This window comes from Sinohyriopsis cumingii, chromosome 18 (genome assembly GCF_028554795.1).
Source record: "Sinohyriopsis cumingii isolate HCF-2022 chromosome 18, ASM2855479v2, whole genome shotgun sequence".
Classification (NCBI taxonomy): domain Eukaryota; kingdom Metazoa; phylum Mollusca; class Bivalvia; order Unionida; family Unionidae; genus Sinohyriopsis; species Sinohyriopsis cumingii.
Genome location: NC_142978.1, coordinates 39,613,952 through 39,631,971, shown reverse-complemented (window position 1 = coordinate 39,631,971; position 18,020 = coordinate 39,613,952). Strand labels below are relative to the sequence as shown.

Sequence of the window (18,020 nt, the reverse complement as noted above, 5' to 3'; positions counted from 1 at the left end):
ACATTTATATATGCAATGTGTAGTAGCATTTGAATCAACATTTGTACAGACAGTCTGCAGTAGCATTTGAATCAACATTTTTATATGCAATGTGCAGTAGCATTTGAATCAACATTTGTATATACAGTGTGCAGTAGCATTTGAATCAACATTTTTATATGCAATGTGTAGTAGCAGTTGAATCAACATTTGTATATACAGTGTGCAGTAGCATTTGAATCAACATTTGTACATACAGTCTGCAGTAGCATTTGAATCAACATTTTTATAAGCAATGTGCAGTAGCATTTGAATCAACATTTGTATATGCAATGTGCAGTAGCATTTGAATCAACATTTGTATATGCAATGTGTAGTAGCATTTGAATCAACATTTGTATATGCAATGTGCAGTGGCATTTGAATCAACATTTTATATGCAGTGTGCAGTAGCATTTGAATCAACATTTGTATATGCAATGTGCAGTGGCATTTGAATCAACATTTTATATGCAGTGTGCAGTAGAATTTGAATCAACATTTGTGTATGCAATGTGCAGTGGCATTTGAATCAACATTTTTATATGCAATGTGCAGTAGCATTTGAATCAACATTTGTATATGCAATGTGCAGTAGCATTTGAATCAACATTTGTATATGCAATGTGTAGTAGCATTTGAATCAACATTTGTATATGCAATGTGCAGTGGCATTTGAATCAACATTTTATATGCAGTGTGCAGTAGAATTTGAATCAACATTTGTATATGCAATGTGCAGTGGCATTTGAATCAACATTTTTATATGCAATGTGCAGTAGCATTTGAATCAACATTTGTATATGCAATGTGTAGTAGCATTTGAATCAACATTTGTATATGCAATGTGCAGTGGCATTTGAATCAACAATTTTATATGCAATGTGCAGTAGCATTTGAATCAACATTTGTACATACAGTGTGCAGTAGCATTTGAATCAACATTTTTATATGCAATGTGCAGTAGCATTTGAATCAACATTTTTATATACAATGTGCAGTAGCATTTGAATCAACATTTGTACATACAGTGTGCAGTAGCATTTGAATCAACATTTTTATAAGCAATGTGTAGTAGCATTTGAATCAACATTTGTATATGCAATGGGCAGTGGCATTTGAATCAACATTTTTATATGCAATGTGCAGTAGCATTTGAATCAACATTTGTATATGCAATGTGCAGTAGCATTTGAATCAACATTTGTACATACAGTGTGCAGTAGCTTTTGAATCAGCATGTAATGATAATATTCCCTGTATTGACGTTAATACCGTTTGCATTCTAAGTGATGTAAGAGTCAAAGCTGCCAAAACTCCTTGTGTTGTCGAGATTAAGAAAGGGATCAATTTGTAAATAATATTAATACTTAAATTTTGAAAGATATCCTACAAAGTAGTTTCGTATCTAAAACTGACAGATACCGATGTGAAATATACTTTGAATAATATCTGCAGTAAAAAAAAAAATTTCAAACCTGCTGCTGATTTTTTAAAATTACAGCTAGTAAAATTGAATGTAATCGTAATAAAATCTGAGCCAAACGTTGATTTCGAAAGAAACACAAAAAGTTAGGCAGAAATATTACACAGTATATACAATTTTTCTTACTTCAAGTACAAGTGGTTTCTGGGTTTTACGGCATGGCAGTATACTATTGCCTATATGGAACTGTTTAATGTATATTTAAATTCTTTTATTCCAACTGCAAAATGAAAATGAAATTGAGAAAACATTGTCGATGCCAGTATGAACTAGAAATGAACAATGAATACATGTATAAATGAGTAAAAAACGCGTCAGACAGAAGGACGATGCAAAATGCGTGTAATTAACCATATACGATGTGTGTGTGTGTGTGTGTGTGTGTGTGTGTGTGCGTGTGTGTGTGTGTGTGTGCGTGTGTGTGTGTGTGTGTGTGTGAGAGAGAGAGAGAGAGAGAGAGAGAGAGAGTTGGATTTTTAAAGTAGCTTTAATAATTTTTCAGTCATATTGCTACGATGTCTGCAATGTGACAGTTTATAGTGATGTCAAGCACTGAGGCATCATGCCACAGACATGTAGCAAGATGTCCCACCCAGTCACATTATTCTGACACCAGGACGACCAGGCCTAACACTAACCTCTTAATGCTGAACGCCTAGCTAGACAGCTGTTTGTATCATTTTTAAAAGTCTTTGGTATGACTCAGTCAAGGTTCGAACCCGCAACTTCCAACATAAAAGGCGGACGTTCTAACCACGAGGCCACTGGATTGGTCACCATATACTGTATCAAATTCTAACCAACATACCGGTAATTACTGGAAATGATTCTGAATTAAATTATGTGTCTTTGGGACACGTTTCTGACCTTTTTAGGAAAGCTATTAAAAATGTCGAGAATCATTATAAACACAATAATTTAAATGTATTGCAATGTATATAAATCGAATGTAAACAAAGGCAAACCTAAAATAAAAATACTTCACTGTAGATGATAAATAAATACAATTGCAGTTTTGAAAATTAAATTCGTCGAATTTGTAGACGAATGCAAATGCATAAGAGTGATATTCTCTGAAATACAAAGTTTTCTCAAAACCAGAAAACAACTTTGCAACAATGCTCTTACAAAGTTTAAAATTTGACATTTCCAATCAGTAATAGTTCTTACGTTGAAACATTTTTTATTCTAGTAATTGCGAGTATTATTTTGGATTAATGTGAAATGTTGTTTTTAAAACCTTAATATGACTTTTTATATAGAAAGAAAAATAACAGCATTTAGATTTTTACAAGATTATATGTAAAAGCAATATTTGATGAAGTTGGTGAAAGGCACATTACGATAAATAATGATATATCCAATAGTATGAATGTTAAATATTCTGCAGCCGATGTATTGCAGTGTCCTTAAAATATAAATTGTAATTAGGTATTTGCATTGAAATTAGACAAGTGCACGAGTTAGTAGTTACAAGGGACACTACTCTTACTTTAAAGATTTTGGATTGTATAAAATATTTGTTCAATTTTTTTAATTAACTTTAAAGGAATATTTGGATAAATTCAAAACTTAAAATCACGTGTTGCCAAAATACAAACAGAAAATTGGACAATGATTCTAGAAACGAACAGACCCGCGCTGATCCGATCCGTATATTTCTGGCGATCTACACATAACCACTGAGTCACATATATGTAAAATAAAAATATTATAACACGTTTCGTAAATTTTCGTAAAAATCCTGGAAATGGACCTTGTAATTTTTCTCAAGAATGAAGCATAGGTTAAGTTTATCACTCAAGGTGATGGCCTTCTTTGGAAATGAGTTATGATTCTCCGCTATATTAAGCAACGTCTAGAGCCGTGCGGGAACAGTTTTCAGTTGAACTTCATGATGCATAAGTTCGCCCTTTTTTTTACAGGTAAGAACAAAACGACGTACTATAATTTTAAAATTTTCTTTAGCATAGCAATTAATTGATTTAAATGTTTAGAGACAATTTGATTCAAGTCTCTTTCGAAACTTTGAAACATCTTTTTTGCATCTTTATTTATTATTTAAAATGAATTTTTAAACTTAGCAAGTAATGTATTGTTTCAACTTGGTAAGAACGTATATGTTTAATCATAGAATTGAATATTGTAAAGACGTGTTCGCTACCAACTCCATGCTTGGTAATAATTAATTTAGAAATACAATATTCTTAAAGTTACAGAGCAGTACATTTTGGTATTTTAGGTCAAACATTCAGTAAAATACTTTCTTACAAAATGAACGTTGTATTATTCTGAATTTTTAAGCATTTTGTCTACTGGTCATTTATTCGATATTTAATTATTTGCATTACATTTTAAAAGACAAAAATTCCATAATTGTATGAAATTGGTAAGCTCGAATGAATTTTATAATTTTATATGTATTATTGTATCAAAAATGTAACACTTATGTATACATATTTCTATATTTGGAAAGTGATTTTCTGTGCACAGTATTCTATAATTTCAATAAAAACAGTTTTCCGTTGGGCTTCATAATGAATAGTTCGCCTTATCTTTACAGTTCGAACTCAGTACCTCTCGTACTCCAACGATTTAAAATAACATCCTCATCGCAAGAAGCCTCAAACTATCCGTCATCTCTCTATCGACCTGAGAGTGCCCGTCAATAAATTGGGCATGATGAAGAGACCTTCTACCAACAACTATCATCACATCATAAAGTGCCGAAATTATGGGCTTAAATCATTTTCATAAAGTTATGAGAAAAATCTTCTCATGACAATTGGTGGAAGAAATTATGCTGACAAAATTTGTTAGTAAAAGTAATAAGATTGAAATTTTCTCTACATTGTATTAAAAGTAATTTTCATTAAATTATATTAAAGGTAATTTTCTATTAAAATATATTAAGATTAAATTCATTTATTTCGGTATTACAATTATATACTATTTAATAAAGATTTCGCCCTTATGAGAAAAAGGCAAAAATCTCTTGCACTATGCATTTCCCTTGTATGGTATGTCAGCAAAAACTACACCCGGTAAGTTATGTGGGTTGTTGTTGCTGTTGTTTTCGGGTTTAACGCCATTTTTCAGCACACGATAGGCTATACATAGCGGCCAGTATTAATGATGGCGGAAGAACCCGGGAAAACCCCTGAAAGAACCACTGACCCACGAGAAGCTACTGACAAGCTTTCTCACATACCCACATTAGCCGAATCTGAGACTCGAACCCGCTCAGACAGAGGTGAGATAGCAGTGATCCGTAACGGAGAATGCTTTAGATTACTCGGCCACTCGGGGACCCTCGTTGTGTAGGTAGCTGAACTAACGAATTCCGAAAATTCCCTCTGAGTGGGTAAATGAAATGAGCCGATGTGGCAAAATTGTCTAATGACGTACGTAGTCCGTACGTAATGATGAAGCCTCACTTTGAGATTCTGGTGAAACTGAAACTCAAGAACTAGACGTATGATCATATTTGGCTGCGTCCAAAGAAACTGTGTATAAAAAGCGAGGAGATTTATTGACGAATCAGTCCGTTCGTCGGAATCTCAAAGAGGCTTGTATCGTTACAGGTAAAATACCGTCTGTGTATAATTTTTATATAGTATAGTTTTCTTTTAGTGTTAAGATGTTAATCTAACATCGATACGTTGCAATATTGGACTATTTTAATATTTCTTTACTATTCTTTAATATAAAGTATTGGAAAGTTTAATTGTTTGAAGAACTTATATTTACTTGTAATTATATTGTTGATTATAGTAGTTGAAAAACGACGTTCGCTACCAACTTCATACTCAGTAATAGTTAATTCAGAAATAAAATACTGTTTAAATAATAGAGTTTCATATGTTGGCATTTTAGATTAAATTCAGTAAAATACATTTCTAATGATTGCGGTATTAGTCTGAAATATTTCATTTTAGATTCTTTAGCTATCGTGAATTTATTCGATATATTATTATCTGTATTATATTCTAAAAGGCAGAAATTATACAAATTTAAGATGTTGGCAATTGAAGGAATATCGTAGTTTTATATGTATCTCTTATATTCGTAATTTACATTTTTGTAGATTGTTATTGGAATGTAATTTTATATGATGTGTATTTCAATAAAACGAGTCCTTTCGACGGAATCTCAAAGAGGCTTGTATCGTTACAGAATCCCGTACCTCCCACAACGCCATTTGCCCCAAGATGTAGCCGTATCTACCCGTTATGAGTGACACCTCTTTTAAGAGAGTCTGAACTTCTTCTTCTTCTTCTTCTTTTTTTTCTCTCTCTCTCTCTCTCTCTCTCTCTCTCTCTCTCTCTCTCTCTCTCTCTCATCTATACGGTCATGGAAAACAGTATTACTTAGAGTTTATGAGACAAACCGTCTCGTAAAACTTTCATAACAGAACGTATGATGCATTAGGTTAATGTAGCATTTTGACAACAGAAAGCGCTACAGCTAAATGTATCATTATGACAACTGAATGAACGTAATGAATTGGGACAGGTACAAATCCGATCTGCCGTGTCTCGACAGCAAAGTAGTGTTTGATGCATATTAAGGCAATATAAATGCTTCCTACTTCCAGAGCATTGCTATTGCTGTTGTTGTCGTTGTTGTTAATTTTGTTGTTTTGTTTTTCTTTTAAAACAAATCCTCCTTCTACAGTTAAAGAATTGCGAAGAAATAACACTTGACCTTCACTGATGATTAGTAGTTAAGATAGCCGTGGCTACTCAGTGGTTAGCGTGCTAGACTCAAGACAGAAAGGGTTCGGGTTCAAATCCTACCATCGGACTAGCCTAGGTCAGCTGTCGTGGTGTATCATTATTGGACACTAAATAAATCCTTGACAGATGGTGGGTCGATATTTTCAACATAAATTATGGCAATATACCTTATGCAGAAATATATCGAAGCCAAACATATATTGAACTATATCGTCTTGTCTGGTTCACTATCCGTATTCAAGTCATTGCACGGAATCAGAAACAGACCAATATCCTCAACAAGCATACCTAGCTGTGTCTCACTCTATGGCATACTGCTTGTTACCCAACAGTGTCAGTGGTAAAGGTAATGAAAGAAGACGGCACTGCTGCAATAGCCGTATGCCTACAACTATTTGATTTTAAAATACCATATACTGATATCAAACCTGGTTTAAAAAATCATTATTTGGTAAGTGACAGGCTTCATGGTGCTGTCAATAACAAACTCAACGTTGTCAAACCTACCTTAGTAGAATGGCCCCCTTAGATATCCATCCATACGTACACCACGAACTACGACAATCATGCTTATATTACTCCTTCATATTTAAGGCTGTAGACACCTCTCTCTCTCTCTCTCTCTCATGTTTACCTTTGGATACACATGTATATGAAATTGTGTGAATTATATTAGCAAGATAGGATGTTACTTAAATAAATGGTCGCCATGACAATAGTGCTGTCAAAGGCATTATATACACTGTTCGGTCATAAAAGTAGGATTTTATTTATAAATAGGCTTTTGCTGGTATTGCAAAACCGCCATTTAATTTCATGCACCGATACATCCATTTCACACCAAATATGTCGCCGAATTCTTCTGGGTTTGATTACGTGAATAACTTTACAAGAGAGCATCCTGTGATATGTTAAACACTATTATATCGCAGTTATACTAATAGCAAATGCATAGATATAATTATGGCTGCAATCCCTCTCCGTGTTTTACATCCACGAGCCCGCAGGGCTTTGTTTCCAAATGTTCAGTTCAGGTTTCCGATTGATTCAAGTTGATTGAGGTCACAGACAACAGAACTCTGATTAAGCTGTTTAGTAAAAATATACGAACAATTGCATACGGAAGTTTTTCCAGAACATATATTCAATTTCTTTTTCATTTCTCCCGTAAACTGGATGGTCGTAGGTGCGCTACAATCTCTCACCATTTTACTTTGTTCTCCACTGCTCTTTGGGACTTTGCAAAGTTCATTCCTGTACAGTCTTTGATGTTGTCTTCCCAATGCATATCTTCTTCCGTCTACATTGTTTTCATTTTCAACTCACTGTGCCCTGTAGGATTGTCTTTGGCAGGTGAGATGAGTGCGAGACGTGACCATTTCATTTTAGTTTGCGTTTTTTTAAGATGGTCAGCAGATCTTCATATGGTCCAAATGCTCCTCTCAATAGACGTGATGTAAGTATGAGATTTTAAGGATCCTTCCATCAATATCAATGCAAATCTATATTACTTCAAAATGTCAACGTGCACTATTCACAGTGTTCCCCTGAATGAAATGTCATAGTATGACGTGAACTTCCTTTGTAAAACTACACTATTTTGCATTGTTTTTCATTTCGTAGTTGAAGTTCTCCCATACTAAATTGTCATTTTACCAAAATAATTTGTGCATTCAGTTTTGTGAGTTCACACGATTGAAACTGAACATGTATTCACTGGCTGCAAAAGAAAATCGTAACTCGAGACACGGTTAACTCCTGTATGACATTGTTTACTTTAGATTTGTTAAAAATGAAGCCACATTACGTACTGAAGGACATATTTACTGCTTCTGGCATCCTCCGTAAGAGATTTAATGGAAAACTAACCTGTTATTTTTATCAATATAAATCAATATTACTTTAAATGTTAACGAGTACTATTTACAAAGATTGCTCCACTGAACGAAATGTCTTAACATGACGTGAACTTCATTCGTAAAACGCCAATGGGATGCATTGTTTTCCATTCAATAGTTGAAGTTCTCCCATATTAAATCGTCATTTTACCTAAATACACATGTGCACTCAGTTTATTGAGTCCACAAGATTGCAGTAATAATATATGCAAAGCTTTCCTTACCTTACGCAGTGAATTATCTGCATTACGTTCGTCATACCTGTGAAACATCATAAGCAACAGCTTTTATTAAATAACTCACCTCACGAACCATATACTTGCCTGGGGCTACTTTATGATACATACACTGCCATTGGCTGAGGGCAATTGTGTGAGTTTGGCTGCCATATACCTTTATGTAAATCCTCCTGGATGAGTTAAGGACAAGGAAGATGAACATGACAATGACTAATGCGTATTTGTTTACATCTACTCCATGGTAAGTATTATTCACGGCGTGTACACTGGTTGCTTCTTTCACTCCCAAATGGTGAAACAATGGGTTGGTCTCTCGTTGAATCACATCTTACACAGCAACTTTGGGCACATTATCACGTAGAAAGTTTTATTTACTAAGCAAATGGACAGATTTGACCCTACCTTGTGGGTATTTAATACGTTTATGCGCGTATTAATACACCCTCACGTCTTTCCACTGAACACGTGGGCAGATGACTCGTAAAAGTACGGAGCAATTGGTAACAAGGGTCATTTTGTGTAAGGTGATTAAAGGATAAGTATGTGCGTGCGTATGTACGTACATACATACATACGTACGTACATACATACATACATTCGGTGTAGTTTCAAATTTTCAGAACATTTGCACGTTTGCTTAAATAAACAAATGAGCAGATAATAATCAGGTGAGTAGATTTAAGGTAAAATATGAAAGGTAGATCCATGCACTTCAAAATAACATAAACAAATATATGTAAGCCCAAAATAACGGATTTTCCCACATTATACGGATTTTTGTTTTCATTATAGCAAAGGATACATGGACGTATGACACAAACGTTACTTTGTTATAAAACTTTTGACTTTTATATCTAATCTCTGACTCTAACTGTAATTAGATTTTTTGTCTTCCAAATACCACCAAAAATAGAAACCTACTGCAAGCTGAGGGATCAAAAAAGAACAGACACCCAGTAAATATATTATTTTTTTAACCATTTATGTTTGTATTCTTCAGATATTTATACCTATCTCATTAATGACTTTTATGATCGTGGATAATCTTCCTTATATGCGAATAAAAGGTCATTGTCAGTGTCACGGGACAGTTGTATTTAGACGGTATCATGGGACAGTTGTATTTAGACAGTGTCATGGGACAGTTGTATTCATACAGTGTCATGGGACAGTTGTATTTAGATAGTGTCATGGTACAGTTGTATTTATACATTGTCATGGGACAGTTGTATTTAGACAGTGTCATGGAACAGTTGTATTTAGACAATGTCATGGGACAGTTGTATTTAGACAGTGTCATGGGACAGTTGTATTTAGACAGCGTTATGGTACAGTTGTATTTATACAGTGTCATTGGACAGTTGTATTTAGACAGTGTCATTAGACAGTTGTATTTAGATAGTGTCATGGTACAGTTGTATTTATACAGTGTCATGAGATAGTTGTATTTAGACAGTGTCATGGAACAGTTGTATTTAGACAATGTCATGGGACAGTTGTATTTATACAGTGTCATTGAACAGTTGTATTTAGACAATGTCATGGGACAGTTGTATTTAGACAATGTCATGGGACAGTTGTATTTATACAGTGTCATTGGACAGTTGTATTTAGATAGTGTCATGGTACAGTTGTATTTATACAGTGTCATGAGATAGTTGTATTTAGACAGTGTCATGGAACAGTTGTATTTAGACAATGTCATGGGACAGTTGTATTTATACAGTGTCATTGAACAGTTGTATTTAGACAATGTCATGGGACAGTTGTATTTAGACAATGTCATGGGACAGTTGTATTTATACAGTGTCATTGGACAGTTGTATTTAGACGGTGTTATGGTACAGTTGTATTTATACAGTGTCATTGGACACTTGTATTTAGACAGTGTCATTGGACAGTTGTATTTAGACAGTGTCATGGGACAGTTGTATTTAGACAATGTCATGGGACAGTTGTATTTAGACAGTGTCATGGTACAGTTGTATTATACAGTGTCATTGGACAGTTGCATTTAGACAGTGTCATGGGACAGTTGTATTTAGACAATGTCATGGGACAGTTGTATTTAGACAGTGTCATGGTCAGTTGTATTTAGACAGTGTCATGGGACAGTTGTATTTAGACAGTGTCATGGGACAGTTATATTTAGATGGTGTCAGGGGACAGTTGTATTTAGTTTTTGATTAATGTGTTTTAATTTGTTTATATTTTCCAAACCCCTTTAAAAATCCTCTCCATACTTGGGCCTAAGACAATTCATTTTACTACATGCTTGCTCGCTTCGATGACCTTGGAGTCAAAGTCACAGTCGAAGACGCTGCGCCCTCAAGTTCTGTTTTTTTTTTTATTTATATCGTAATAGTGTTATGATAAAGCGACTGGGTGTGACATGCTGCTACATGTCTGCGGCATGCTGCTTCAAGTGCTAGACATTACTATAAACTGCCACACTGCAGACATCGCAGCGATATGACTAAAAGTTTTAAAGCAACGTTGAAAAGCACCAACCCCCAAACACTGATTTTATTGTTTTCAGATGCATGTATGCACTTTTCATAGCGAATGTTTTACACATCCGGATCTAAACGAACTTGTACATTCATGTATAATCAGTCAATTGTCTATTAACTTACTGATTAAGGCAAACGACAATGAAAGAGGTGTGGCATATATATATATATATATATATATATATATATATATATATATATATATATATATATATATATATATATATATATATATATATATATATATATATATTCATTAAACACCAGTAGCACCGCCGTCGACTGTGAGTTGATTGTGCAAGCATATAATAATTAATTTTACAACTGTTTCAATGTGCATATTTAATGGTGAACTTATTAATATTTTTAAAACGTTTTCTCAAATAATATCTGCATGCAAATGTAAGAGCAGAGTTTAATTCCATCTGATATACATAGTTAAAATGGGATTTTGATTCGCGCGACATTTTTCTGTGGGTAAATCTCTGCTAGTTACCTGAAAAAGGTTAAAGGCTCTATGATATTGGGTAATATACAGTTCAGGTCTTGTTACAGGTAAAACCCGTTATAATACGATTAGCTATAACTGTGCACCGTTTCTGTCATATTGTCATGTATACAATTTAAACATGAAGTATATTTGATCTCTGATGAAACCCGACGAACAAAACAAACAATGTATGATCTAGAGGTTATTTAAAACTGATAACATTGAAATTTCAATGCACATTTTCTATGGGGAAGTTTTTCGGAAAAATTGTTATAGCGTTCCCGCTTATATCGCGATGCTAGTATTTGGACCCCGGGCATAGCGTTATAACGGGTTTTATCTCTACTTCGCGTTTTGTTTTATATAGGTGTTTGTTTTCTTGATCTCTAACATTTTATTTTGTCAAGGTAATGCCATTTCATTAGCTTTAAAACAACTTTGCTTTTAATTCAAAAGAACAGCATATCTATAGCAATTATATCATTACCTGTTAAATAATATGTAGTGCTGTTAGAACTTAAATTTTTTCCTTCAAATAGTGTTTCCTGCACTGACGGTGTAATGAATATTGTTTATGAGTCTTCCTGTTCAATCTCTGCACATTCATACAGACGAGCTCAATACAAAGGTTTGAAACATTTACGATTGCAAAGTTCTTTATCAAGTAGATTTATAATAACATAAATATGTATGTCTTATCTCGTTTCTGTATAATCCGATTTTTATAATTAATTTCATCGTACGACATGGAGCTGACTCAAGAATTGTTGTTAAAATCACATCTGCATAAATACAAAATGCAGCTTGTATGTAGTTATGAGGCAGTTTTAGAACGTGTTCTGCTTCCTTACTTTCTGCTGCCCTTTTCAAAATAATGCATTTAAGTGTTGTTGTTGTTGTTGTTGTTGTACGGTTTAACGCCATTTTCTGTACAATATAGGCTATACATGGCGACCAGTATAAATAGTGGAGGAAGAACCTGTGAAAACACCGGAAAGAACCACCAACCCACGAGAAGCTACTAGCAAGCTTTCTCACATACCCACATTGGCCGAACCCGAAGCTCGAATCCACGCAGACAGAGGTGAGATGGCAATGATCCGTAACGGTGAGCGCTTTTGGGCCACCTGGCCACTCGGGGCCCCGAGAGTGGCGTTATCTATTTCAGTATGACCTGCACTGATTTTAACACATAATGTGCGAGCTGTTTGATCTATTTTAGTACAAATTAGATTAATTATTTGAGAGTTGTTTTATACCTTTTCAATATAAACTATTTTGAATATACCACTTAATGTAAAAATTGTTTTGTTTGTTTCAGTATAAAGTACATTAATTACATCAAGCAATATAAGAAATGGTTTATCCATTCCAGGATAAAATAAATGAAATATACATCGTAATGGGGGAGTTGCATTACCCATTTCAGTATAAATTAATTATACCATGTAATGCAAGTTTCTTACACCAGTATAAAATACAATTATACCACGTCATGTGAGAGTCGTTTTATCTATTTCAGTATGAACAACATTAATTATGCCACTGTATGCATAGTTTTCTGTTGTAAACTTTTTTTTCTTCTTCAAATCACTGAAATCTGTTCACATTCATTTTGTTCTTTTCTCTGTTACGGTAATACTACACTGTATCTCACACCTGTCACTGAAATCTGTTCTCATTCGTTTTATTCTTTTGTCTATTACGATATTCTACTTTCTATTTCTCAAATATCACCGAAATCTGTTTACATTCATTTTGTTCTTTTCTCTGTTACGGTAATACAACACTGTATCTCACACCTGTCACTGAAATCTGTTGTCATGCGTTTTATTCTTTTATCTATTACGATATTCTTCTTTGTATTTCTCAAATATCACCGAAATCTGTTCACATTCATTTTGTTCTTTTCGCTGTTACGGTAATACTACACTGTATCTCACATCTATCACTGAAATATGTTCTCGTTCGTTTTATTCTTTTCTCTTTTACTATAATAATACCGTGAATTACGCATTTCACTGCAATCTTCTCATTTTGTTCTTTTCTCATAGTTGTCGTGGATGTAATCGTGGTTTGATTCACACCCGTTTTGTTCTGAAAGTCCTGTTTTTGGTTACTCATGTTAGATCATTCTTTTTATGCAACTCTGAAAATATGCTCGTCCTAGATGTTGTGATGTTGTTCCGGTCACTAAGTTTTACTTTATTAGTCTCGAATATTGTAGGCGCTTTACCAGAATTTTCTATTTCCACTAAACGTGTAGCCAGTTCTTTCTCAACATATTCTTTTCTGTTTTTATGGGACTGTGCAACCTCATCATATATTTTTTGTAAAATCTGGTAAATATAACGTCATTTATTGTTTTCATCTTTCAGTGAGTTTGGGTTGGTGTCTTGATGATTGCACTTAAACATAACTGTGTACATTTCCAGACAACCTACTTCTACCTACTCCATGTAAAAATCTAACGATAATGAAATGCAAAATCTGGGTCAACAAATAGCCCATTTCAGAAATGTATGGTATTTATATTCTAGACTGTTGTATCTAAAGTGATAATGCAGTTATGATATCAGGACACTGCATAACGTAACTAAATGTTCATTAAGATTCATGTGTGAAACCTGTATCTGTATCAACACAACGCGATTCCTTTCTTCAAAAAAGTGATTGTTTCTCGACAGTTTTCTTAAACAGGTTATCAGCTGAAATTGAATTGTCTTGGTACCGGTGATCGTAATTTAAGATTCAATATTTACTTAAATTCACATCCGATAAAATGTTACCTTTACATGGTTAAAACGGATAACATTGAAATTTAGAGGTACATTTCTGATGTGAAATCATGGATGACATGTAACAAGCTGCAGATGAATGATGATAAAACTGAGGCTATTCTGATCACAACACAAAGACTTTCTCATTCACATCCTTTACCTCAAACAATAAATATCAGCAACACCTACATTAAATTCACACAATAAGTACGAAACCTAGGTGTTTCTCTGGACAGTACTCTCACATTGTACCAACATGTCATGAACATATGCAAGGCTGCATATCTTGAACTGAGACGCATCAGCTCAATTCGCAAATATCTTTCAGTTGATGCCGCTAATACACTTGTGTGTTCATTAGTACTTTCAGAACTGGACTATTGTAACTCAATTATGTCTGGTTCAGCTCAATATCTACTCCAGAAACTTCAAAAAGTTCAAAACACAGCTGCTCGGATCATACTTAGAGTACCACGATCAGAGCACACCTCCCCGATGCTCTGTACCCTACACTGGCTATCCATTCGACCCAGAATCAAATACAAAATTAGTTATCTGTGCTACATTTCACTGACGGACTCTAGTCCAACATACCTATCCGATCTCACCCATGTGTACACACCAGTAAGATAATTACGCTCCTCTTCTGACAATCGTATACTCATTATTCCCACTTTAAAAACAAAGTCATATGGACAGCGTTCTTTTGCATACCAGGGCCCAGCAACGTGGAATGAATTGCCCACTGAACTTAGACACAAAAACACAGTGATCATATTCAAGAGTGCTCTTAAAACTCACTTAGTTCGACTGCAAGAACAAACTTAAAGACCTAATAAAATGTTTCATACCTTCAATATTCTCAGCACGCTTTTTTTCTTCTGTGTTTTCTAATTTCATGGCGTTTGTGTTTGTAATCATATCATTATATATGTTTTTTTTATCTTATAGATGTTTTCTAATGTTGTAATGTGCTTAGAGCTTCTAAAGATTAGGCGCTATACAAAGTTCTCATTATTATTATTATTATTATTATTATTATTTATGTTTTGGAGTGCAAATACTTATTTCAAAAGCTTTTGATGCCATCTTTCTTTTGATAATTTCAAAGTAATTGTTTTCAAATCTATCGAAACATCCAAGAAGATATTGACATTACAGACAATCATTTCACCAGTGGCTCTTTGGTGGGTTGGGGTGTAAGAGAAGAGGCAGGAAAAATATATACAAATGTTCGACCTTGGAGGTTCATTGGTGGAAATGAAAGCCTTATTAATATCATAAAATAGTCGAGTATACTAAATCTCATGAATTCATTTTCATGTCACTTCTCTGATATGCCGAAAACAGAAAATATCTGCTTCTGTACTAAATATTTGCACGCAGTATATTAATTTCAGAGGGCAGTCAGTTTGATGAAAATGTATCCGAAATGAACATAACAAAGGATAAATGGTTGGCTTAAATCATAGTCTCGTACCGTTCCGAGACTTATGCAATGACCATATAATAATTCATTACAACGTATTGTTCTTCTATGATCTTCTGAAGTCTTGAATCCCAGTTACACGGCGTAATAACTAAACTGGTAAACAAGAAAGAATCTAATAAGTTATCAGGCTAACACTGATATCAGTACACAATAAATTTCTCCATCTAGGCCAGTAAGTATCTAAACAAATATAAATTTATCAATCTCTACTGGAGGTGCTACTCAGATTCCAACTAGCTCTCAAACAATGCAGAACAGAAACATTCCCAACCCTCATAACCCATTAAAAAAATATCGGAAAACTATTTTTGTATATTTTATCATTGAAGCATCTGATATAATTCAGGTGAGTTTAAATTGAAATAATGACAAAAGGGATTTATTGGCCTTTGGGATTCGGTCGTCAGCTCGCAAATTTTGCATGTAAAATTCTTTCAGGGACTATATGTATTTTATATCCATGGCTGTAAGTTTATCCCATTTAACTAATTGTATGTGCCTACCTTCAAGTCGGAATAGAATTTCACGCACTCTCCCTAATACAGCCAATAATTGCCAGCTCTTCCCCACCTACTTCTTACACCACCATGTCTAACAGGCAAAACATTTGGGAGCTTTTATCTGCCTGTTTGTTGAATATTTTGGAACGTAAGTTTGCAAAAAAGTATTTGAGATTGATTTCTTAAAAAAGGTGATTTCATGGTATAATATTTTACTTCCCCAGCATAATCCTCTTGGATTAAGATTACAATAAAATTACAGTACATAAATAAATGAGTTACATCCACACTGTTTCTTAACGTTAGGACTTTAATGTGAATGACGTAAATGGAGAGAATATGTTAAATGAAGATATACTTAGGTTACAACATTATGCAGCAGTTCACAGCCTACAACCGTAGCAGATATAAATATAAAAAAGCAAAGCAAGACAAAAATGAGCTCGCTATCTATTGAACAGTATTTTGCAGTTACTCTCGTCCCCACCTAAAATGACGGACGAGCCCATTCATAGCTGGGTTAGTTAACGCAAATAAAATTAAGTGTCATTGTAACGCAACCGCCATGGTCGAGGCGGACCTCGAACAAAGAACCCCATTTGATTTATAATGCTACAAAACGTCCATAGTTGTCTCCAAGTTATATTAATCATTCACTATATTAAGCAGGTTTCTGAAATTGATCCCCAACCTTTACCTATGCAAGTTGATTTTAATATGAGAAAATTTTATTTCTCGATTACAAAACGAGAAGGATTGTGATTCAAAACAATGCAATTCAGGGGGAGGTATGTGAATGAATAATACTGCATTGTGCATCAGGGTCGTACTTATGTCAAAGCTTAAACTTTCTTTCAAAATTCACTCTACACTGTTACTACTTAAATACATGTTCTTTCCTCGCCCTATGGGCAGCCACATGTACAAGATACAGCCAAAAAAGCACGTGGATAGACAGATAAAATGACACTTACAGTTATACAGTTTGATACCATAAAGAGCTCTCCACACCTAATTAGTTTTCTCTTACGATTGTAATACAGATGTGTGTTTGAAAGAAAGGCGTTTTAATTTCTGGCCTTGTTGACAATGACGTGCTATAGAGGCCTGTGACAAAGGATAAATGGAATACACCTCTGTCCACAGACCATATATTGTATGCATGACCACGTTTCTCATTGCACAAATAAAAGTTCAAAGGAAGTCTTTAAACTTACGTTTGGATTCGGCTGACTAACTTGGACAATACAATTCCGGCTGGCTTTCATGCACACTCATGTAAACGTCTTGTTTCCACTTTTTCGCCAGAGACTGTCTTTCGTTTTTGCTGATAGTTTAATGCTATTTTTTAGCACACGATGCATGAAGCCATTATAAATGGTGGCTGTCTTTCGTGAAAATGTGTATTGTGTCAGATAAATCAAGAGATATATGTATAATTGTAATTAATCATCATAAATACCTGTGGAAAAATTTAGCTTACATAAAATGAGTCTAAGTGCCACTACTGAAGTTAACATAGGAATGATTAAATGCTGTACTTTGCAAGAGATTTATGCAGTTTCAAACAGTGACGGTCGAATGGAAGCTGCACCAAAACATATATAATTAGAGCAAGTGTGGCCTAAAGCAGGTAATATCCTAACTGATTTTCTTTTTCTTTTTTTCTTCACATTTGATAACGAGAAATGGGATTTCCAACATTTTTGCTTCCATTTAATCTTGAGCCAACGGACTGGAATATTCCTATCCATTCTTTTCAAAAAAGACAAACATGTAGAGTATTTATAAATATTTGAAGAACATTCTGGAACCAAACAGTAAATATTGACATGATTGAATACTGCTCATCTAAATAAAACTGA

At 34.2% G+C, this 18,020-nt stretch overlaps 1 protein-coding gene across 4 annotated transcripts in view; it reads right to left on the bottom strand.

Annotated features, from left to right (window-relative positions):
- LOC149776449 (solute carrier family 28 member 3-like) overlaps positions 1–17,510 on the bottom strand; it is a 51,501-nt gene extending 33,991 nt beyond the window's left edge. Inside the window, exon 1 of one of the 4 annotated variants that reach the window (XM_089940869.1) lies at positions 17,373–17,510. The gene's annotated coding sequence lies outside the window, so the exon portion shown is untranslated. Of the gene's footprint in view, positions 1–8,365; positions 8,570–17,372 lie in introns of those variants that run through there. The other 3 variants (XM_089940868.1, XM_089940867.1, XM_089940866.1) reach the window with 3 other exon arrangements.
- Positions 17,511–18,020: the final 510 nt, after the last annotated feature.